This window comes from Coptis chinensis, chromosome 7, assembly GCF_015680905.1.
Source record: "Coptis chinensis isolate HL-2020 chromosome 7, ASM1568090v1, whole genome shotgun sequence".
Classification (NCBI taxonomy): Eukaryota; Viridiplantae; Streptophyta; class Magnoliopsida; order Ranunculales; family Ranunculaceae; genus Coptis; species Coptis chinensis.
The window spans coordinates 43,749,489-43,775,037 of record NC_141462.1 but is presented as its reverse complement, the minus strand read 5'-3'; the positions used below and the strand labels follow the sequence as shown (position 1 = coordinate 43,775,037).

Here is a 25,549-nt window from a genome sequence, read left to right as displayed (position 1 = left end):
TCATATACATAATAAAAATTCAAACCATATACAGGGATGATTTCTCTGTTCTCTGGGCTTAGCTTGCGTAGCCATTAACAGGCATAAAGCTTCGACAGTTCAATTGAGTTTCGCAGTTCAGCAAACAATATAACAACAGTGAATCATTTTTAACAATAATGAGAAAAATAATAACAGAAGAGAAGGAGTAGAAAAAAAAAATGAGCAGAAACATTGTGCTACAGTAAAGTTATCTCTGTATCTCTGTATAGATGTGAAATAGAAAACTAAACTACTCACCTCGCTCGTATCGCGAAAAAGAATATAGAAGAATTACTCGAGAAAACCAATCACAAGCTAGCTTGCACAATCCGCTCTGTCTCCATTCTTCTTTCTTTTAGTTAAAATTGTTTAATTCTTAAGAAAACCTTGAACTTATGATAAATCATTCCATTCCAAGAATTATCTACCATATATTATGCTTAATTTTTTTTTAGAAACTTCCTATTTTACCAACTTTCTCTATTCCTAATATAGAATATTATTTTCTATTAAAAATATTCTATTTATTACATACCTTATATTAACATCTCTTTTGAAAACTTTCCAACTATTCAAAACCTCTACACAAAAATTCAAAATTCAAAATACTTGTTTTCCCTCTTTTCTATTTTCTATCAAAAAGTCAAGCCCACATTTAATAGCCTGTTGACCAAGAAATAAATATCAAAATTCCAAAATTTTAAATATTGTTATGAAATAATGTAAAAATAATTTGGGGTCTTACAACTATACACATCTCAAAAGGATATCGTCTCGAGATTCGGAAGTAAGGTAAGTTATACGAACAAGTAATGATAGTTATTAACTTAGAACCTACACAAGAATGTACATAGATTAAACTTAACCAAGATAACATTGATATTAATTATTTAAAAAAAAAATCCAGAATATATGTCCTCATGCCCTTACAAAATCTATTACAATTTAACTGTCTATATTAAAACAAATTATTACTGTCACTTAAACACAAGATAAATATAGGTGCCAATGAGGTTGCGAAAACGAGAGAAATAAACAAGGTCAGAGTAGAGAAGAAGCTTAATGTTTTTTGTTTGCTTGAAACCAAAGTCAGGCAAGATAAGTATGATCTCATTAGGAACACTTGTTGTCTGCTATGGGAGCATATGAATAACTACAATCATGATCCTTCTGGGTGTATTTGGATATGCTGGGACCCTTTCCTGATCGAAATTAATAAGATATCGAATCTGACCAGTACATTCATTGCAAGGGGAGATTCAAGCCTACTAATGAGGAGTTCCTTTTAACTGCAGTGTATGCCAGAAATTCCAAATATCTCAGACTGAATTTATGGAGAGACTTAATTACCATCAAAAGCTCAGTGAACTTGCCTTGGTGTATAGCAGGAGACTTTAATAACATTACCAAAGCGGAAGAAAGAACGGGTGGTAGTCCAATGCACCCAAGAGAAGCAGAGGATTTTGTGGAATGTCTGCACAAAACTGAATTATCCGATCTGAGATTCAATGGGTTTTTTTACACATGGAACAACAAGGTGGAGGGAAAAGGCAGAATCATGACCAAAATTGACCGTTGTATGGTTAATAGTCTCTGGGATGTTCATTTTGCAAATTCCATGGCAGAATTTCTGCCCCATGGTGTTTCTGACCACTTGCCAATTTTACTCTTTTGGAATGATTTTGAGAGGAAGGCGACCCCTTTTAGGTTCAAGAATTTTTGGCTTGAACAGCCGCAGTTTCACACCATCCTTCAAGAAGTGTGGACAAATAATATTTTCTCCAATCCTATGTATGTGGTAATGCAAAAACTAAAGCTTCTGAAGGAAAGGTTGAAGCCGTGGGCAAGGAATAATTTTTCAAACATCCATGGAAGAGTTCAACAGGCCAGAGAGAATCTATATGACATCCAAAGGCAGATCTAATCAAAGCTATTGAACCCTTACTTGGGACAGAAGGAACATGAAGCTCTACAGAGGTATAGTGAACTGGTAGGTATTGAAATCTCTGAGATCAAATGCAAGCAAGACAGTGAATGGATGTTAGAAGAAGATAAATGTACAACTTTCTTTTTAAAATCCTTAAAAGAAAAGAAGGCCAGAACAGGGATATGGGCTCTCCAGAATTCTCAAGGGACTACTATTGTAGGACAAGTAGAGGTGACCAAGACTATCATTGAGTATTACACTACTCTTCTGGGAACTGAAGCCGAGGAGATAAGCGAAGAGAATTTCTTCAATCAGCTGCAAGTCCGAAATACAATCTCTGACCATATGAATGCTATTCTGGAAACAGATGTTACAGTAGATGAAGTTAAAAATGCTCTCTTTGAGATGAAAGAAAATACAGCCCCAGGGCCAGATAGGTTCAACCCTATTTTCTTTAAGAAATACTGGGAAGTAGTTGGTCATGATTTCACTCTTCCTATTCTTAATGCATTCAAATACTTCAAATTCCCTAGAGGAGCTAATGCTACGTTCTTATGTCTTATCCCTAAAGTCAACAATCCCACAAAAGTTGAAGACTTTAGACCTATAGCCTTGTGTAATACCATATACAAATGTATTTCTAAGGTTATTGCAAATAGGATTAAGATAGTTATTGATGATTTGGTGTAGACTAATCAATCCGCTTTTATCCCTGGCAGATCTATTCAGGACAATATTCTTCTGTCTCATGAGCTTCTTCGAGGATATGACAGGAATAACGACACACCTAGATGTACCATTAAGTTGGACATCTAGAAGGCATATGATATGGTCAGTGGGGAGTCTATCAAGGCAATGATCAGGACCTTCGGATTTCCTGAAAACATGTATTAGTGGATTGACATGTGCATTTCATCTCCTTCTTATTCTGTCATGATAAATGGTGCGCCGGAAGGATATTTTAATGGTGGCAGAGGAGTCAGACAAGGAGACCCCCTATCTCCGTATCTCTTTGTACTAGTAATGGAGATTCTCAGTTGTGTGATTAAGGAAAAGCTCAACAATAGATCTATTCAGTATCATTCCAAATGTAAGAAGGTGAAGCTCTCTCATCTTGCTTTTGCTGATGACGTTCTTATGTTCTGCAAGGGAGAGACTTCATCCATACAAGCCATGAAAGAATGTATGGATATCTTCGGAAGTGCAACTGGGCTACAGATCAACAAGCACAAGACATCAATCCTAGTGGGAGGACTAAATGATCAAGAAGCAAGTGCTTTGGCTACCATTTTAGAGGTTGACTTGATTAAACCTCCGGTGAAATACCTAGGACTTCCTCTTATCTCTGCTCGACTGGGAATCAAGGAATGTCAACCTTTGGTAGAGAAGATCACTAAGAAGATTACCAACTGGAAAGCAAGGGTATTATCGCATGCGGGTAGATTACAGTTAATAAAGTTCATTATGTTGTCCTTCCACACATATTGGGCAAGAACTTTCATTCTTCCCAAGATAGTGCTCGAGCAAGTGGAAAGTATTTGTGCAAAATTCCTATGGACTGGTACAAATAATAGGAGAGGGCTGCACCAGGCGAGCTGGGGTACCGTTTTCCAACCAAAGGAAGAAGGTGGGCTGTGAGTTATGAATGTCCATAGATGGAATGTGGGTGCACATTGTGGGCTGATTTTCAAATTAGTCACGAAAGAAGATATCATCTGGGTAGATTGGATTTCGAAGCAACACATAAAATCCAACTACTTTTGGACTATGAAAGTACCAAGAGACTGTTCTTGGACGTGGCGAAGTATTTTGAACAATAGAACCACAGCCAAGAAATTTGTCAAATACTCCATTGCAAAAGGGGAAGAAATGCTATTTTGGCACGACATTTGGTGCTCAAGATCACCTTTGATCGAAGACGCTAAAGCAAAGGCAGAATGGGATTTTCCTTTGAACGCAAAGGTGAGTGTAATAATTTCCAATGGGGAATGGAATGACGCTGTCAACCTGATGCAATCACAAACCTTAAAGGAGGTTATTAGAGTAGTGGATATCAATATCCATCTCGCACAAGATCAGGTAGTGTGGACGCCTCATCTGAGGGGGCAGTTTACCTCACACAGTGCGTATCAGGCTCTTTCACCAGTGAAGGATAAGAAAAAATGGCATTAGCTCGTCTGGGGTAAGTGGGTGTTACCTAGACACTCCTTCACTACATGGCAACTGTTCTCGCAAAGTCTCCCGACCCAGGACAGACTTGTGCAAATGAGAATCCTACAATCTTCTGCTTGTTGCTTATGTAATAACAACAAGGAATTCTTAGGGCACCTATTTTTTGAATGCTCGTACTCCAAGGAATTCATATCTAGAGTCAAGCGGATACTTGGTCTTATCACAGATAACAGAACAGCAAACAGAGAGTGGTCGTCGATTTTGTGTATATGCAAAGAGGCTGACATGGGAGAGGTATACAAGGTATTTTTCTGTGCTGCTGTTGCCTATATCTGGAGGGAAAGGAACGATCGCAGATTTCAGCATATTGCGAAGTCAGCAAGGAGGATATATGAGAAAATGGTAAGAGATATAAGGAACTATTTGCATGTCCTCAGACCTGAAATTATTGATTTGGATAGAGCTAGAAACCTTTTTCAGAGACTTAATCTTGAACCCAGATACAAGACACAAAGGCAAATCGAATGTGCTTAGAGAACTCCAAGTGGCAATCGAGTGAAAGCCAATACCGATGGAGCCTTGAGTAGTAATGGAGCTGGACAAGGTGGGGTAATACGAGACAAAGAGGGGCAAGTGTTAGCTGGATTCAGTGGTAGTGGAGGCATGGCGTCTGTACTGTTTCAGGAAATCAAAGCTATCGACATATGCTTGCAAAGATGTCTCGATGTAGGTTACAAGGAAGTGGAGGTTGAGTCTGACTCATTGAGAGTCGTGAATGCAATCAACAAGGTAGAGAAACCTCCTTGGTTCTGTCTTGACATGCTTAAAACTATAGATACGAAAAGAGCTAGGTTCACTTTTATATCCTTCTCTCATGCCTATAGAGAAGTGAACCAAGCTGCGGATTATCTAGCTTCTCTTCATGACACATCTAGTTTGTTGTACATTTTGTCCCTCTATTAGATCATAGATTACAATGTATTGCAAATGATGATGTAAGTGGACAAACTTATGTATGAAACAGTTGAATCAATACAGGTGGGGGTCTGCCTAAGCTTAACTTTAAAAAAAAAAAAGATAAATATATCATTTCTCATTAGCATGCAGTTTCTTGACATGTGATAAGAGCCCAAAACTGTAGTTTTAACCCTGTAACAGTCATACTATTAGACCAATTATGTGAGTAATAATTAAGAGTTAACACTGATTACGTGTTTTTATGCATTTCAGGTTTCAAAGTCCATTATGTGCAGAAATGTGCCACTTTAGCGAGATAAAGGAGCAAAGGTCGGTTACTAAGGAGTTCCGTGATTAAAGGCCAAGATTCAAGAAGACAAAGCCTTTCTAAAGCCCGGTCAAAAGCTGAAAAGTCGACGCGGGCAGAAACAGTACACAAAGTCAGCAGAACTTCCGAAAGCCATATCTTTGGACTCAGACCTCAGAATGGGGCCTACCTTATACCAAAACGACCAGCTCGGAAAGAGATTTCCAATGGTCTAAGCCTTGATCCAATCAGAGGAGCAGAAGCAGACGAAAAGTCTATTGAAGCCAACTGCAGCTGAAGAGGCCTTTTTGGACTGAAAGAATTGGGTTTTGGGCCTGATTCTCTGGCCCAAAACATGGCTCCAAGCCCATGCACGATTTTTGGATCTGAAAGTATAAAAACAAAAGCTTAGCTCTTTGTTAATGGTAGATAGGAGGTTAGAAAATAAAAAGTAGCTTATAATAGAAAGTAGCCATTAGAATAGCTTCTAGATCTAGATTTAATTGTTTTTAATTAAGTTTAGTTTCAAATCCAATTCTTGTTTTAGATTAAACTCTTAGAATCATTACTCTTAATTAGTTTGATTAATAAAATAGCTAGTTTGTTAATTTCGATTCTTGTCATTTACATTTGTGTTAGATCTGATTTCATTTATTACTTGTTATTCAATTCTTAGTTATTAATTAGATTTTAATTATTGTTTAATTTAGATTAGTAAATTCAATTCTTTATATTATGTTTAGTTTTAATTTAATTGGAAATGATTGCGTAATGATTCTCGGCTAAACCTCCATTAGAGGGGGTTGAGAAGCCTTGATGAAAGCTTGATTCCGATTATCGTAGAGTCGTCGTAATTTCCCTTCCACTCTAGAAACGATTAGTTCACCATGAGAATGGGTTTAATCGTTCACATGCTAGTTATGAATTGGTAGGAATGCCATGTGTAATTAGGGATTAGGAAGAACCAATTGTTCTCAAAGCGATTTCAAGTCGGATTTCGATGATTAAATCGTTAATAAGATTAAGTTAAGTTACGGTGGAATCAATCCCCCTCTAACTCGTTATCATCGAATCAACGTAGCATTCCCATAGTTATTTTGATAATCGACTAGTTGCATCTTGTGGGTAGTTGCATCGTAGTCTAGTTGCCACTTCGTAAATCTCTCATTAGACTTTAGAGTTAAGAGTACTTATACTTAGAGAACATTAACATGCGAAAGGACTAGGAGTAGAACGAATCACTCTACTCCAATATATCTCATAGGATTGAGAGTAGAATCTTTGATAAAATATAGGCACATAGATTAGTTTTAGTTTACTTATGTTTTGAGTTTTATCGTTCATTTCGTAGGTAAACTATTTCATTTTATGTTTTATCAAATGGCGCCGCTGCCATCTTAGTTTCACTTTCGCATTGTTTTCGTAGAGTAAGTACTTTTCTTAAAGTCCCATTTCACCCACCCACCCTTGTTTGATTCATACTGTGGTTTTCCGATTCAGCGTTGAAAAGTTCCGGACAAAAATACACTTAGCGGCGCCTATAAAGGAGGCGCTCTGCTCCTATAGCTGGAACCTTGAGCGACCGCCCGTTTTGGAGCGACTTCGCCCTAAAAACACTGTAATTTGAAAATTACACGGAGCGCGACCGCGCCCTATGAGAGCGCACCCGCGCCCTTTGCTAATTTTTCGGGAATTCTACAGTTTTGACTCGAACTTTCATTTTTCAAGTTTTTCAGTGTTCTAACTTGTTATATACACCTAACACGCGTAAACAAGGCGCTATTCATAAAAGCGAAGCAAGGACAAATCAGGTATTCCTTTCTTCCGCACCTTGCATCTCTGTTAGAGGTTTATACTAGTATATCGAATTGTTTGGAGTGTTGATGTGTTTAGCTAAATTTGGTTTTATCCTTATATGAGATTAAGGTCCGGTGAACGAAAACACGAGCGTAATTACACAACAACGTCAACAAAACAAGTCTATCTAGTATACCACCCACTACACCTCTAGCTACTATTTCACACACACACGACGATATAATGGGGAAGAAAGAGAGACTCCTCTCTCGACTTCTACAAAGCCTTGGCGATAGCCCCAAATCTTGCATCGTTCTAGCGGACCCGGTGGGGATTTCCAAATTCCCCAAATATTTTAATTTGTTACCCGTTTTCATGGATTAGACCATGAAAAACCTTATCGATACATGGGTAGGATTGAACAAGTCCTAACAACATTCCACCATCCTACGGTTGGTGCGGAACAAATTAAACTCGGGGTATTCCCTTTCACCTTAGCCGATAAAGGCGTCTTTGGTTAACTCGCCCAAACGCCTAATTTTGTGGACTCGTGGGCTAAACTTGTTCAAATGTTTATGAAACATTTTTACCCACCCCTAAAGGCGGATGAGATGCTTTCCAAGATTCATTTCTTTTCGACAAAATCCTCATGAAACATTTTCAGAGGCTTGGAATCGTTTCACCGATCTCCTTATAGAGTGTCCACATCATAACTTAGCGAAAGACACGTTAGTTAGTGCCTTTTTCAAAGGACTTCTACACCACCATAAAGAAGTCCTAGACATAATGAATGGGGTAGTTTCTTAAGCAAAGGAGCCTCGGAGGCTTATAAATTTTTAGAGGATCAAACTAAAAGCGAAATAACAACTTCGGGGTAGTGATGATATCCACGCTCCGCTAGTTCATCAAATACAGATTAAGGCGGGTATGTTTGAAATTAAACACGATCCCGAGCTTAAAACTCTAATCGAATCACTCACTAAAAGGTAGAGGCCATTTCTGTTCAACAAAAGCCTATCCCCGTCATGAACGTAAATTCAAATCCATGTAGTTTCTGTTGGAGCCCTGAGCATCCCGACTCCCACTGTCCTATAGCCTATGAACATGCTTGTTCCATTAATAGTGAACCTAACGCCCCTTGGAGACAAAATCCCAACTTCGGTTGGAGAAATAACCAACACGTCACACCTCCAGGGTACAATAATCAATATGTTAGGCCAACACAAAGTTTTAACCAAGCTCCACCACGACAAGGACACGGTCAGGGTAATTTTAATAATTATAACAACCAAGTGCAATCTCGACAAGGTCAAGCACAAAGGCAAGGTAGTTATAATAATTATAATGCTAATAGAGGTATCGTTCCGGTAAATAATAACTATCAAAATCCACCAATAAATAATTCATGTGAAATAGTTCCAATCACACCAACCGTGACTACTACACCCACACAACCGGATCTTCTTGACACCTTCATACAAGTAAGCCAAAAACTTTTCCAAACCATGGCTCAATCTAACCAACAGCTTCTACAATCCATTAATAATTTAACCCAACAGTTGGCTCAAGATAAAGCCCAACCCAAAGGTGTGTTTCCAAGTCACGAAATACCTAATCCTAAAACAACAAATACAGCCTTTGAGGTAACCGATAATACTAGTAATGAATATGAAAATGTAGGTGAGCTAAAGGCCATCACCACTCCGTCGTTAGGCAGAGTGGTTGATAACAAAAGTAACTATGCCTATAGTTACCCCACCAATAACCCTACACCTGCTATTTTACTAGATACCGAAATAGAAACTGAAAACCCTACCACTGTAGAGGTACCAGTTACAACACAACCTAAGAAACAGAAAGCCACGTTTAAACATCCAGGTGATACTATTGCTAAATATAGACAGAAACCACCGTTTCCACAAAAATTAGCCGTGTTAACTAGGAATACAAATTATGAGGAGATTAGGGATGTTTTCAATAATCTAACTATAAACCTTCCCTTCCTCGAAGCTATTAAAAAGCTACCACACTATGTTAAGTTTCTTAAGGAATTGTGTACTACTAGGCATAAGAGAAATATACCAAAAGACGCCTTTTTAACAGAACAATTCCCAACTCTATCTGAACATAATGGAATTGTTAAGTACAAGGACCACGGTAGTCCTCTTGTCTGAATGCACCTTAGGAGATTCTTATCGACGGACCGTGTTATTAGACTTGGGGGCTAGTGTTAACTTACTCCCGCTTTTATTTGTATAGACAAATAGGTCTAGGCGAGATGCAACCCAATCTGAAATGGCGTTGCAATTAGGCGATCGGTTTATTAATTATCCTAAGGGGTGTGGTCTAAAATGTTACGGTAAAGTTCAAGATTTTTACTATCGGCTGATTTTGTCATCCTCGATCAGAAGTCGATTAACGACTCTGTCGATCATCTTAGGGCGTCCCTTTCACGGCAACCGCCAATGCGCTCATTAATTGCGCGATGGTTCAATGTCCATGTCTTTTGGCCATCTTCTTTGTTGAAGTCAATATTTTTAAAACAAAGACACAGTTACCCGATTCGTCTATGGATGGAAAGGTTAGCATGATCGAAAGCTTTGCTCGAGATTATTTCAACAACACGTTCCCTGATAATCATATGCCCAAATTTCTTTCCTTTAGAAGTTCAGACTCCAACATTTCCATCCCTACTCTAGTCGATACACATATTACGGATGAGGATGAGATAGATGACTTTCTCAAAGATGTAGAGGACTATCATAGTAAGGAGGATATGACCAATCTAGATGAGCAATTCGATGAGTTTCTTAGAGCAGGTGTTAATTCATCCTATCAAGAACTACTTTCCACAACATCCACCTCGACTTCCCTCCTTCCACCCTTTCAAAGGAATCTCGAGTTTGCACTCGATCCTTTTGTTTCTTCTGTGCTTCATAATTTTTTAAATTCACCTAGTAAACAAATACTTCAGAAGACAAAAGCGTTTGACACCTTCATTTTCAGATTTGAGACAGTCCCTACACACACCATGAATGAGTTTTGTGCTAAACCCACATCCTCATTTTTTACATGCTATCCTTCTACAACTTATCCATATCCACCATATTCTCCACAACCATTCACTTTTCCAAACTTATTTACTAGAACACCCACTCGTTCAAAAATGAAAAAGAAGGTGCATGCTAGGTTACGTAATAGGGTGACCGACTTCACTTTCATTTCACTAGGTTGCGTCATAGGAAATCTTGGTGCTTGATTGTGTTTGGATATGTTTTATGTGATATTTATTTATGGAATGATCCACAACTATTTCGGTTGTTGATATAAGATAAACTGCATGTTCATACATATGTTTAGATAAAGTCTCGAGTATCTGACTATAAACGACTCAACTTTTGTGTTTGGTGCATTTCCTTTCATTTCCATATATTGGTGAGTGCACCATTAAGGTAACCGGGCCCTCCCTACGGAGTGTGTGGCTGTAAGTACCGGATCCTAAGTCCACGTTTAACATAATTCACGTTTTCCACTCTTGCATGTTTTTCTCGGATTTTTGAGTCATGTTTCTCTATGGGGTGAATTATGTCTTTCTTGTTTATTGTTTTTTTTTTTTTTATATATATATATATACTTTAAAATTACTATATATATATATATATATATATATATATATATATATATATATATATATATATATATATAATATAAACATAGTAATCTAGGAAGTCTCGGGAATCTGACTTTAAAAGACCCACTGCTAAAAACAAATTTTCTGAGCTCCGTTGTAAAAAAAATTTGTTTGGGGGTGGGGTGTTCGTGTTTTCGTACTAGAATGTTTATGTCCCATTACAGTTGCTTAGGCCGTTTAATTGTATTACGATCCGGGTTGACATAATCTTGAATTTAGAGATTAGTCGTTCGCATAACGTACTGCATGCACGCACTTCGAGGTATTTTCCACTATCTTATATGTCATCTACAGTCAGAATAGAGTGTTTTATAGATCATTGGATTGGAAATTCTCTCCTTATCATTTCCATATCTCATTCGCAAAAATCGGACCGGTAACGAAGTAGCAATTTTGATTTGAAGTTCCGCAAAAAAATTGAAAAATTCACAAATTTCGATTTGGGCTTGGGCCCAACCAGCCCACCGACAAATAAGACTTTCAGCGCCCTTACCTTTTGGCCTTCCACAGTCTCGGTCATCTTCGGAACCGCCATTAACGCGCCAAAGCTTCCAAAAACCTAAAAAAAAAAAAAACAAAACCAAATTACCACGCCCACAATCCAATACCCAACCCAAATCAACTCCAACCGCGACACCCACAACCTCCACCAATTTCCATCAACAAAAACCACCGAAAAATCAAAATTAAAAAAAAAAAAAAAAAAAAAAAAATGCCACCACACCACCACCACCACCACCATCGTTCTTTTTAGTGAGGTATCCCTCATTGCTTCCCCCTACCTTCTACAAACCTCAAACCGTATTCAAACTTCCAATGCCTCAACAACGCCGAATTTTACCAGAACAAGCTGATAAGAGCCCAAAACTGTAGTTTTAACCCTGTAACAGTCACTCTTATCAATGCACGTTATCCACAGGTTGATAAGAGCCCAAAACTGTAGTTTTAACCCCTTAATAATCATACTTTTAGACCAATTATGTGAGTAATAATTAAGAGTTAACACTGATTACGTGTTTTTATGCATTTCGGGCTTCAAAGTCCATTATGTGCAGAAATGTGCCACTTTAGCGAGATAAAGGAGCAAAGGTCGGTTACTAAGGAGTTCCGTGATTAAATGCCAAGATTCAAGAAGACAAAGCCTTTCTAAAGCCCGGTCAAAGCTGAAAAGTCAAAGTCCACGCAGGCAGAAACAGTGCACAAAGTCAACAAAACTTTTGAAGACCATATCTTTGGACTCAAACCTCGGAATTGGGCCTATCTTATTTTAAAACGACCGGCTCGGAAAGAGATTTCCAATGGTCCAAGCCTTGACCCAATCAGAGGAGCAAAAGTGGACGAAAAGTCTGTTGAAGCGAACTGCAGCTGAAGAGGCCTTTTTGGACTGAAAGAATTGGGTTTTGGGCCTGATTCTCTGGCCCAAAACATGGCTCCAAGCCCATGCACGATTTTTGGATCTGAATGTATAAAAATCAAAGCTTCACTCTTTGTTAATGGTAGATAGTTAGACCTAGATTAAAGATTAGATTAGTAGCCTCCATTAATTAATTCTAGATCTAGTTTTCCTTAGATTTAATTAGTTTAATTTAATTAGTTTCATATCCTATTTTTATTTAATTCCTTGAATGATTGTTCGCCATTTAATTAGATAAATAAAATAGTTATTATTATTCAATTTCGATTTTTGTCATTTACAATTTATTAGATCTAATTTCAATTCTTGTTATCATTCAATTCTTAGTTATTAATTAGATTTTGATTATTGTTTAGTTAAATTTCATAAAGTTAGAATCTTTGTAATATGTTGTATTCAATTTCAATGGGAAATGATGGTTTGATGAATCAAGGCTAAAACCTCCATTAGAGGGGTTGATGAAGCCTTGATGAAAACTTAGTTGTATAGTGTAGAAGCGTTGTAGAGTCTATTCCATTCTAGAAGGTCGAGTGTTTAGCCATGAGAATGGGTGGGCGACCTCACATGCTAGTTATAATTGGTAGAAATGCCATGTTAATTAGGGATTAGAGCGAGCAATTCTTACCGTAAGAACGCGTAAAGAATTGGATTACAAGATCCTATTCTAGGTGATTAAGTTGGATTCGAGGTGGATTCAATTCCCCTAATTCTTTATCTAGATTCAAGAACATTAGTATTTCCATATATTTCGTAGTGACATTCAACATATTGCTTTTTATATTGTATCGTAGTATAATTCCCATTCGTAAAGCTCTCATTGACTTAAGACCGACTAATTAGATTAGAAAACATTCCATGCTAGAGCACTAGGAGTGGAACGAATTTGTTACTCCACTCTATTTCGATAGAATTGAGAGTAGAAACTTTGATAAACATAGCAACATAAATAGTTTTAGTTTACTTACGTTTTGAGCTCATCGTTCATTTCCTAGGTAAACTATTCATTTTATGTTTATCACAAGCTTTTACTGGCGACCACTTCGCGCCGTTTTACGGTGATGAAATGATCAGTAGAGACTGGAATAGCTTGTGGTACTCGACTAAAGCCTATTACCACGAACACTTAGTTAGACGGTTCTACAATACGAGGGAGTTGGAGGGGACTAGGATTTTTGTTACGGTGGCAAAGAGGAGGAATGAAGTGACTACTGGGTTGTTGGTGGAGATTCTAGGCATTCCGCGTAGAATCCATCTAACTGTCACGTTGCAGGAGTCCCAATATAATGGGGTAGAGCCATTGATGAATGTGACAGTTACCGAAGGGAACTACAATGCGAGATCGCATTGTGTTCGTCAGGCATCCCTTAGAACCAACCAACTGGCTGCAGCTCAGTGGATTGGTCGGAACGTCCTGGGGAAGGAGAAGGTCCGCGACATCGGCCTCGAATCGCCTCCACATCTTATGGATACTCCGGGAGCGAAAGTACGAAGTTACGTATCTTGGAGTTTTTCTAGCATGATTAGGGGAGTAGGGAAGTCTTTGCACCTCTCCCCGTGTTGATAACCAAGATCATCTTTGAAGTTGAGAGCGGCTCGGGCGTCGATAGGTCTTACATCACCCTACACGAAAACCCTCGCATCTATAAGGAGTGTGTCCAACGAGTTTGGAGGCTGCCCGAGGATAGAGAAAGAAGGAGGAGGAGGATGGTGGAAACGAGAATGCCGAGGAGGATGGGGAAATCAGAATGCCTCGGAGGATGAGGAGGACTTGACTTGTTTTGATCACGGATGCCCCGGAGAGGTGTTGGTCGGATCACGAGCATGGCTGTGATTCATCGTGGCATGCGTTCGCTCAACACTATCTGCGAAGACCTCCGGACTCGACAGGCAACTATCCATCATAACTTTGAGATTCGTACCCAGAGAGAGGATGAGAGGTGGGAACAGATGAGGGACGAGCTAGAAGCTCAGCGCCAGTTCCGGACCGACATGCTTGCACGATTCCCACCTCACGGGGATTCTCCTTCTGAGGACACACCATCGAGGCACGAGCGTCGTCGCCGAAAGACGAATGGTGCTGGCCCATCGGGAGCTCAGGAGCCATCTCCCGAGCGTGTGCCCTCCACTACCAGTACTGGAGTGGTTAGGGATAGTATCGTTTGATATTTCTATTTCTATTTGTAGTTTCATTATTGCCATTTATTTTAATGTAAGTTTTATTTCCGTAATTTGAATTTTGTAGTGAAATGTACTTCGAATGAAATTTTTAATATAATGCGGTTATTTTCATTATGCGTGGTTGTTTAATATTGATCCCACCTTTCCAAATTGTTTGGGGGTGGTTTTATCTATTCCAAAGATGATTTTTATATGACCCTCGCCTTAGAATTTATTATGGAGTCAAGGTGAAAATATGGCCGTTTAGGCATATCTATGAATAAGTATCATTGTAGGATGAAATCTCGATTAAATAGGTAGATTCTATCATAAATTCAACCTAAAAGATACTAGGTTTGTTTTAGAATCAAGAAAATGAGTTGTTTTTAAACGTTTTGGGTTTGGAAATCTTGGTATTTTCGGAAACTGCCGTAAAAACTTTTGGACAACTTTTCGATCCGTTTTAGCAACTTAAAACCTATATAAACTTCATACATTCTACACTCACAACTCACACTACACCTAACCTCCATCACTCACCTTTCACTCCCACGATTCCCGTTTAGCCTCATTTTCGAGTTTCAAGAACTCCGAAATGCGCTTTTCGCTCTGCAATTTTTCAGATTTTTTGTCGAGTGCACTTTCAAGCCCAAAGGTGGCGACCAGCTCAAACACTGGAATTCAAATCTTGAGAGCGCTCGGCTACCGACTTCCGTGGACCAGAAAAATTCCAGTTTTCTGCGGGTAGTTTCCGGTTCATTCGCAGATATTCCAGAGCGTAATTTTGAGATGACATCTCCAACATTGATACCGGAACAGTCTTTCGAGGATTTGTTCCAAAGCACTACTTATGGTGCTTAGTTTCGCGAGGCGATCACTGAGTTCTACTCTCAATCCTATGAGATATAGTGGAGTAGAGTGATTCGTTCCACTCCTAGTCCTTCCGCATGTTAATGTTCTCTAAGTATAAGTATTCTAACTCTAAAGTCTAATGAGAGATTTATGAAAAGGCAACTAGACTATGATGCAACTACCCACAAGATGCACTAGTCGACTATCCGAACAACTATGGGAATGCTACGTTGATTCTATGATAAGGAGTTAGAGGGGGATTGATTCCACCTTGACTCGACTTAATCCTATTAACGACGAATCGTCGTAAACCGAATTGAACTGCTTTGCAGAACAATTGGTTCTTCCTAATCCCTAATTACACATGGCATTCCTACCAATTCATAACTAGCATGTGAAGTATTAAACCCATTCTCATGGTGAACTAATCGTTTCTAGAGTGGAAAGGAAATTACGACGACCCTACGATAGTCGAAATCAAGCTTTCATCAAGACTTCTCAACCTCCTCTAATGGAAGTTTAGCCGAGAATCATCACGCAATCATTTCCGATTAAATTTAAACTAAACATAATATAAGGAATTGCAATTTACTAATCTAATTTAAACAATAATTAAAATATAATTAATAACTAAGAATTGAATAACAAGTAATAAATGAAATTAGATCTAACACAAATGTAAATGACAAGAATCGAAATTGACAAACTAGCTATTTTATTTATCAAACTAATTAAGAACAATGATTCTAAGAATTTAATCTAAAACAAGAGTTGGATTTGAAATTAAACTTAATTAAAAACAATTAAATAAAAACTAGATCTAGAAGCTATTTTAATGGCTACTTTTTACTCTAACCTATCTACCATTAACTATCTACCCTTAACCAAGAGTTAAGCTTTTGTTTTTATCCTTTTCAGATCCAAAAATCGTGCATGGGCTTGGAGCCATGTTTTGGGCCTGATTCTCTGGCCCAAAACCCAATTCTTTCAGTCCAAAACGGCCTCTTCAGCTGCAGTTGGCTTCAACAGACTTTTCGTCCACTTCTGCTCCTCTGATTGTGTCAAGGCTTAGACCATTGGAAAGCTCTTTCCGAGTCGGTCGGTTTGACATATGGTAGGCCCCATTCCGAGGTCTGAGTCCAAAGATACGGCTTTCGGAAGTTCTGCTGACTTTGTGTGCTGTTTCTGCCCGCGTCGACTTTTCAGCTTTTGACCGGGCTTTAGAAAGGCTTTGTCTTCTTGAATCTTGACCTTTAATCACGAAACTCCTTAGTAACCGACCTTTGCTCCTCTATCTCGCTAAAGTGGCACATTTCTGCACATAATGGACTTTGAAGCCTGAAATGCATAAAACACGTGTCGGTGTTAACTCTTAATTATTACTCACATAATTGGTCTAAAAGTATGACTGTTAAAGGGTTAAAACTACAGCTTTGGGCTCTTATCAATCACATACGTTGGCTGGGAGCCGCTTATGGGGGGATGCACTTTATTCTCCAACACTAGCATCTTATTTTTACGATAACTGCATTTTCTTTGAAAGACCAGATGGAGAACAAGTGTTCTCCATCAACATTGATAATGAACCAATGGAAATTACCAGGTTCTTGCTAGCATTTGTTCTTGGACTTGCTATGCCCACTGAAATACAAGACCCATGGTGCTATTGGGTAGATAATATGTATATCTACACTTTATGAGTTTTTGCATGAGTCCTATGGGGCAAGCATTTTCCGTATCGAGGACCAAGGGGACTATAATGTCACCTTTGGTAGCCTGTCCATGAACATAGGAACTGTTATGTTTTGGATCATGCTAAACATTTTAGGGGAATGGCGTTTTTCCTTCTGTGAATGATGCCACTTGCAGCGTCTTCCTTGCTTTAGCCACGGGCCGTATGGGCCTGGACCTCCCCGAACCTTGATGTCTAGTTTAGCTCGATCCCATAGCATGAGGCATAAGTTCCTTCTTATGCCCGCTCTAGTTTCCCGTATTATGCTATGTTTCTTTCCTATTTTTTGTACCGCGTTTCACGGATTGGATTACGGCCGACAATCGCATTGCGACCCACCAATAGTATTATTCGATCTTTCCGTGCAATGACTTGGCGCGGGTGGAGGATACAACCTCATCGAGGTTGCACCCTACACCCGTCAGACCAAGTGGCTCTTATTTCGTTAGCAATAATAGATGATAAATGGCGGGAAGCCTGGCAAATTATCATGGCATGGCGGGGCGCAAAGGAACCTCACTTCTTTATAGAAGAAGAGGATGAGGAAGATGATGATGAGTAATCGCGGGGAGATAAGGTAAGTTTTCATTCTAGTTAGTGTCTGCTTATGTCCCAAGCAATTTCATTCTTGTTAACCCCATAATGGGTATAACTCGTATAGAGTTGCGTCAGTTTTTATTTCCTATGTTAGTACATTCTAACTTTATTTTGCAGATGTTCCTGAATTTCACACGTTTCAATGGTATTTTTCCTACCCTCTTTATTTACAATACTTTGAGGACAAAGCATGCTTTTTGTTTTGGGGGGGGGGGCATAGAAACACGTGTAATTAATGCATCTGTTAGGATATAGATATGTATAATATGCATTTGTTTTCTAGTTAAAATTTCAAAAATTCAAAAATATAAATAAATAAGTTCATGCTATACACTTATGAATATTGGTATTGTTTTCCTTCTCTATGTTCTTAACAATCTAGAAGTCTCATGTAGCTTTTGCATCAGAATAATTGTTAGAAACTTAGGTTAATATATAGGTAATAATCTTTGCATCTATCTATAAATATATTACATGAGTATCTATGATTGTTAGCGATGAAGTTTATGAAATCTAGGCTAGAGTACTTATTCTACAAATCCTGTGAGAATATAGCCTAAAAAGCTTATATGAAGCCGAAACATTTGAGAAATGACACAAGGGAGAAGTAAAATCCGGATAGAGAAATCACACGTCCCACTTGCTTGATCACTAAACCATATCCTAAGCGAGAATTTAGGCCCTCTTTTGGATCGATATAGCTAGAAATTCAAACCTATGAATTATTTTCCGCTAATTAAGCCCCTCGAGCCTTTCTTTAGCCTTTCATAAACCACAAATCCTTTACCCTGTTACAAAAACAAAACAAAATAAAAAATTCAACTTACCCAATCTAGAATAAGTCTGAGAATAGAATGAGGAAGAAAGAAGAAGAGAAAAACCTGTGTAAACAAAAGTTAGTTAATTGCTTCAGAAAATAAAGAATAGAAGTTTCCATCCAAAGAAAAGAAAAATAAAAATAGAAATAAAATAAAAACTAAAAAAAAAAAAAAAAAATAGAATAAAAGGAGTCAAAAGCCAAAGAAAAAGAAAAAAAATATGGCTAAGGATGGAAACAAAGTATAGAAGCAAAAGAAAATAACAAGGTTTTCTCTAAGTTACATAATATGAAAACTCTATTATCTCAGACTTGTCCTTTTTGAATATCCATTTCTTTCCTTCTTAAACCATCTCATAATCCCCGCAACACCTAATAAAGACCTCTAGCTCAATTAGGAATAGGTTAGTGTGATAGTAAGTGGCAGATGTGTTTGATCGACTCCGGCTTTCTTGTTGTCATTGAGATTGTAAGGTAAAGTGTGCCCACTGCACACTGGAGTAGCCGAACTTGAGTGGAAAAATCAGAGTGTTGTATCTTGACTATTATTGTGAGAACCTATTTAAGGACGCTATTCCGAGTTTCAAAAACGAACCTGCTAGGCATTTCATAGTATTACTCATTGTATATATGTTTATTGTAGATGACTGATTATTATGCATATATTAGCTTAGGTTTCGACTTGATTACTCTATATGCATTGCTAGTGAGAGGTATTGTTAATTTAGAGCATGAATAAGGAAACAATAGCTTTATTTCTTAGTCGTTGTAGTATAGATGAAGTTTGTGAGTACCTTCACCGAAAACTCTCTCGCGAGGCTATAACTTCGTCCACTAGGGAATTCCTAGTGGTTTAAGGCCTTGTTGCATATGGTCAATGCAATCGCACTCAGCGAAACGAGAGTAGATAGAACTCCATTTTTGGTCACTTATTCTAATTTCTCATCTTTGCTTGAGGACAAGCAAAATGCTGTTTGGGGGTGGTTTGATAAGAGCCAAAAACTGTAGTTTTAACCCTGTAACAATCATACTATTAGACCAATTATGTGAGTAATAATTAAGAGTTAACATTGATTACGTGCTTTTATGCATTTCAGGTTTCTAAGTCCATTATGTGCAGAAATGTGCCACTTTAGCGAGATAAAGGAGCAAAGGTCGGTTAATAAGGAGTTCCGTGATTAAAGGCCAAGATTCAAGAAGACAAAGCCTTTCTAAAGCCCGGTCAAAAGCTGAAAAGTCGACGCGGTAAAAGCTTGACACACAAAGTCGTTGAGAACTTCCAAAGGCCATATCTTTGGACTAAGACCTCGGAATGGGGCCTACCTTATGTCAAAACGACCGGCTCGGAAAGAGCTTTCCAATGGTCTAAGCCTTGATCCAATCAGAGGAGCAAAAGAAGACGAAAAGTTTGTTGAAGCCAACTGCAGCTGAAGAGGCCTTTTTGGACTGAAAGAATTGGGTTTTGGGCCTGATTCTTTGGCCCAAAACATGGATCCAAGCCCATGCACGATTTTTGGATCTGAAAGTATAAAAACAAAAGCTTAGCTCTTTGTTAATGGTAGATAGGAGGTTAAAAAATAAAAAATAGCTTAGAATAGAAAGTAGCCATTAGAATAGCTTCTAGATCTAGATTTAATTGTTTTTAATTAAGTTTAGTTTCAAATCCAATTCTTGTTTTAGATTAAACTCTTAGAATCATTACTCTTAATTAGTTTGATTAATAAAATAGCTAGTTTGTTAATTTCGATTCTTGTCATTTACATTTGTGTTAGATCTGATTTCATTTATTACTTGTTATTCAATTCTTAGTTATTAATTAGATTTTAATTATTGTTTAATTTAGATTAGTAAATTCAATTCTTTATATTATGTTTAGTTTTAATTTAATCGGAAATGATTGCGTAATGATTCTCGGCTAAACCTCCATTAGAGGGGGTTGAGAAGCCTTGATGAAAGCTTGATTCCGATTATCGTAGAGTCGTCGTAAATTCCATTCCACTCTAGAAATGATTTGTTCACCATGAGAATGGGTTTAATCGTTCACATGCTAGTTATGAATTGGTAGGAATGCCATGTGTAATTAGGGATTAGGAAGAACCAATTGTTCTGCGAAGCAGTTCAAGTCGGATTTCGACGATTCGTCGTTAATAAGATTAAGTTGAGTTACGGTGGAATCAATCCCCCTCTAACTCGTTATCATCGAATCAATGTAGCATTCCCATAGTTATTTTGATAATCGACTAGTTGCATCTTGTGGGTAGTTGCATCGTAGTCTAGTTGCCACTTCGTAAATCTCTCATTAGACTTTAGAGTTAAGAGTACTTATACTTAGAGAACATTAACATGTGGAAGGACTAGGAGTGGAACGAATCACTCTACTCCACTATATCTCATAGGATTGAGAGTAGAATATTTGATAAAATATAGGCACATAGATTAGTTTTAGTTTACTTACGTTTTGAGTTTTATCGTTCATTTCATAGGTAAACTATATCAATTTTTATGTTTTATCAACATGTAGCAACCTCTACAAAAAATAATATTCTACTTAAACTAATCAATAATGTGGGGTAAGTTCATCCCTGCATAAAACATTAAGGAGTTTTTCATTATCATGCACAAAAGAAAATTAGTGTCCTAATACACTTAAAACAAAAATCACTCATGTCATTGAAACTACAATAAAAATCTCAAATATTTTAATTAAGCGTATGAGTCAAATCGAAAGGGAAATATCTAAATAAATACAAATAATAATATGAATCAATAACGTTCACTACTCTAAACACCAATGTATTGTCGTCAATAACGCATTAAAACACTCTTATCCAATTTTTTTTACATCAATTTCTTCTCATGAATATATCAAAATTTATTTTCTTTTACTAATAAACTATATTTTTTTCTTACTAAACAGGCAAATCAAGTTTCTCTTATTATCATGGATGACAATCTAAGCAACGGACATACTACGTATTTCATAAGAAAAATTGAAACAACAAAATGCATATAATTTGTAGTTTATTTCATGACTGCTCACTATGATAAACCATGGATCTAAAAGTATAAGAAAACTTCGACACACTAACCCATTTTAATCACACAAGAATAAAATTAATTAGTCGGCAAAAGTTATAGAAAACGGAAGAATTACACTAATTATTATGCATGTGAAATTTATTGAAATGTCACATGATAGTAACAACCTCAAACAATAAACTTTATATTTACTTTAGTCATGCTATCAGAAACTCTTTTATTTTATTATTTTATTGTATCCACAAATATTATTTCTTTGCATTGTTAAACAAAATATTAAAGAATTATAACTCAAGTTTATGCAATTATAATTTAGCAACATGAGAGAAAGATAAACAATCAAATATATACTACTCTCATTCAAGAAAGCAAAAATAAATCATTTAAAACTATATAAATCATGAACATGAAAACAACCATCGAATCCTAATTCAAGAATACAACTAGATCAAATATACTACGCATTCAAAAAAATATATTTTTTTCCATATTCATCTATCAAAATTATATAGACTGAAACAAAATAATTAAGAAGAAATACTTGACGTTCATTGTTATTATTATTATTACTAATTATTTTAAACGGTGAAAATGTTCAAAAATTAATCTCCATATACAATGACAATTAAAATAAGATATGCTACCATATAATACAAATTTTAAAAAAAAATTAGGATAATATATACCCACATCTAATATATCTCCAACAACAAGTTATATTCTCAATATAATATTTATGAACAAAAAATCAAGGTATATGTTTAAGAATACTCGAATATGTAAAAATCAATGTGAAACAATATTAATCAATCATGTCATAATTTATAGGCACGAAACACACTTAGAAGACAAAATAAAAAATTTGTTTGTTGTTGAAGTAAGATCATCATTATATTAAGACATCCTTTACATAAATTCTACTATGGTTTACGACTACCAATTATCACAACTGTTTTAATTAATCATTAATAACGCAGCATTAAGAAAACAACCTACACATGCATGTCTTGTTGGTGAAACAATATTATCATCATATACACACGGTAATAGTTCATCTATATACAATAATAAAAGAAAGCGTGTATACACAAGTATACACATTTCAAAAGGAATACACATATATTTTATTTTATTTTATCCTATTTCTAACTAATCACATCTAACAAATTAATCTCTTATATTTTATAATAATATTCATCAATTAAAATTATACGAGTGGGGCGAGATAGTTCCTCCAACACATAGACAATTAGTTCCTCACTTAGTATGTCACAAAGTCATCAGTTAATGCAGCTCATTCAATATAGATTAAAATATCTCCTTATTTCTTGAATAATAATATAACACTCAAATAAAAAGTTCACAAAAATGTTGTCGTACTTAATCCATACTCCATATGAAAAAATAAACACCAACAATAAAATAACATTATAACAGCACACATCATTTTGGAAATGACTGCTAATAATTAACATCTAACAAATATAACTACTCCTCATATGATAAGGAAAATGAAAAACATTTCATATGCACTCTACAAAAGTAACTAATATAAATATACATATTACACATACAAACAAATCAAGAAAAATATTGACTCGCTTTATTTATGTATCATTTTTTTTTCTTTGTAAAAATAAAACGACTAGCGGAAATAGTTTTGAAAATAATACTTCCTAAACACTACCCATAAACTATGATCCGATGATCACTTACACTCACATAAGCCTAAGATAACCAAATGCTCTAATACTAAACTGTCACACCCTGAATTTCGACAAAATCGAAAAAACAATATTTGTTCTCGACTCTTCAATTTTCGAGGTGTGATGCACTCTCCACTTCCAAAAACCCATCATCTATTTATTTATTCTAATAATTTGAAACCAATAAAATTTTTAAATAAAAAAAATTCTCTTTATTACAAAAATTCTCAAATATGATTAAGTTACAAATCTCCTTTCAACAACTCTTTAATTATAATTACAACAGAAAATACAAAACAACATTGCCTTAATTAAAATCTATTGCACCTCAAGGGAAAACAAAACATATCCTGAAATGAGACGCTAACGCGAACCACAAGCAGCAATCCACCTTCTTTAACACTAATCCTATCAAGACTTATCAACTGGGTTCATTTAATGAATACACCTGATAAGCAAACATGCAAATCGGGTCAACATTATAAACAATACTGGTATGAGTAGCATTAAAACACAAAATATACTTAGACATAAACATACACAATTAATAAGGCAGTTAGTTCCTCCACCGAAGCGCCTTAACTTCTAACGACTAATACAACATTCTTACTTACAATAATTAAGGCAGGTAGTTCCTCCACTGAGGCGCCTTAGCTTCCAATTCAATAATAATAAAGCATTTAGTTTCTCCACTGAGGTGCCTCAGCTTCAAACCGTACTAGATCAACTATATCTAATAATAAAAGAACAAAACTAAAACTTACTATATACTTACACAGGTATAAGCCTAATCATAGAGTGGGTCACACCTGCATTAATAATCAATTCAACCCACCCTTCTGCAAACCATTATGAGCGCAACATAAATTATAATAAATCATTTATTATAGATTTAATGTATACTTTGATATATCATCACCATTATTGTTTAGAGTTTCTTCAAGTGTCCCTAGAATCATGTCGTCTCTATGTCTTACCTAGTTTCCCTAGCTACCATAATTGCTTCCCAACGTCGAACATGTACATCCACATGCCTCCCCTCACATAATGAACCACTCCGTACGTAATTACCTTAAGCGGGATATCGCATACCAAGTAACCCCCACACGAACGTCATTACGCGGGTACTGTCACTATTGGGCATAAAATATAATGCGTGTCTTGTTCTAAAGTTTGCGAACGAGATAATCAAGCCACTATTCGGCTATGCCTAAAGGGCCATTCAGATTCACTAAAACGCCAGAAGGGCCAATCAAATCACAGACGCCTTTCATAGGGGCCAATCACATGAGTTGTGGTAGCTAGGTTCCAGGATTTTCGTTATGTAATTTATTTAGGTATCATACATCTATATCTAATAACTATTTCACTTTATCACGTGCATGCCAAATACATTATTGCACTAAGCCACAATATTTAGAAATATCTCAATATATCTTATAACGGCTTTCATTCTTTCACGTGCCAAATAAATTATTGCACTAAGCCACAATCCCTTGGGAAATATCCACAAATATTATACTACATCATAATAGCATCTCACAGTTATAATGATGGAGCATTTACATTTATTTCTCAAAGATATTGCATTTAATAGATATCCTATCATATCATTTTATTTAACAGAACAACAAATTTTCAGTATACAACAAAATGTCACAATTTCTCAAAACGTATTGCATAACATTTTTATAACGTTTTAAGAATATCATGTTTCTTAAAATTTCACTCTCGTCACGTGTCAATAAATATACAACATCAACGTCAAATCTTTCTTAGATAATGACAATCAAGTTTATACTGGCTTCCATAACATTCTACCATTTAACTTGTCCATACAATTTAATATATATAAAATAAGCAAAGTCAACAGTCAACAGTCAAAAGGTTGACTAGCTAACAGGTCAAGCCCAACAATCAACAGTCCTAAACCGGTGGTCATCCAAACAGGTCTAACCCAAATTCGTGTTGAAAACAGTTCAACCCATAGTCCTAACCCAATCCATGTTTAAAGCAGTTCAACCCATGGTCCTAACCCAATTATCCAAAACAAAACAAAGGGAAAAGCCCAAAACCAAGGCCCACAAGTCTAAAACCAACCCATTTATTCAACTTGATCCAATTGGGGACATAAGAACCAGCCCACATAAAATTAGAAAACCGGCCCAAAGGAAACAAACCAACTTTGTTCCGGCCGAAGAAAACAAACAAATTGGTCCGGCCCACAAACCACTAAAATGAAACTAGCCCAACCAAACAAAATGAGTTGTTCAGGCCCAAGCCCAACTAAGGCCCAACAGGTCGTATTCTTCACCTGGTGAGCAGCTCTCCTCCACCACCAGCCACCACTCGTCCGCCACCCT

General features: G+C 36.7%; 1 pseudogene; it reads right to left on the bottom strand.

Moving 5' to 3' along the window:
* Positions 1-7,802: 7,802 nt before the first annotated feature.
* On the bottom strand, positions 7,803-7,897 carry LOC147487633 (small nucleolar RNA R71; annotated as a pseudogene).
* Between the last annotated feature and the right edge of the window lie 17,652 nt (positions 7,898-25,549).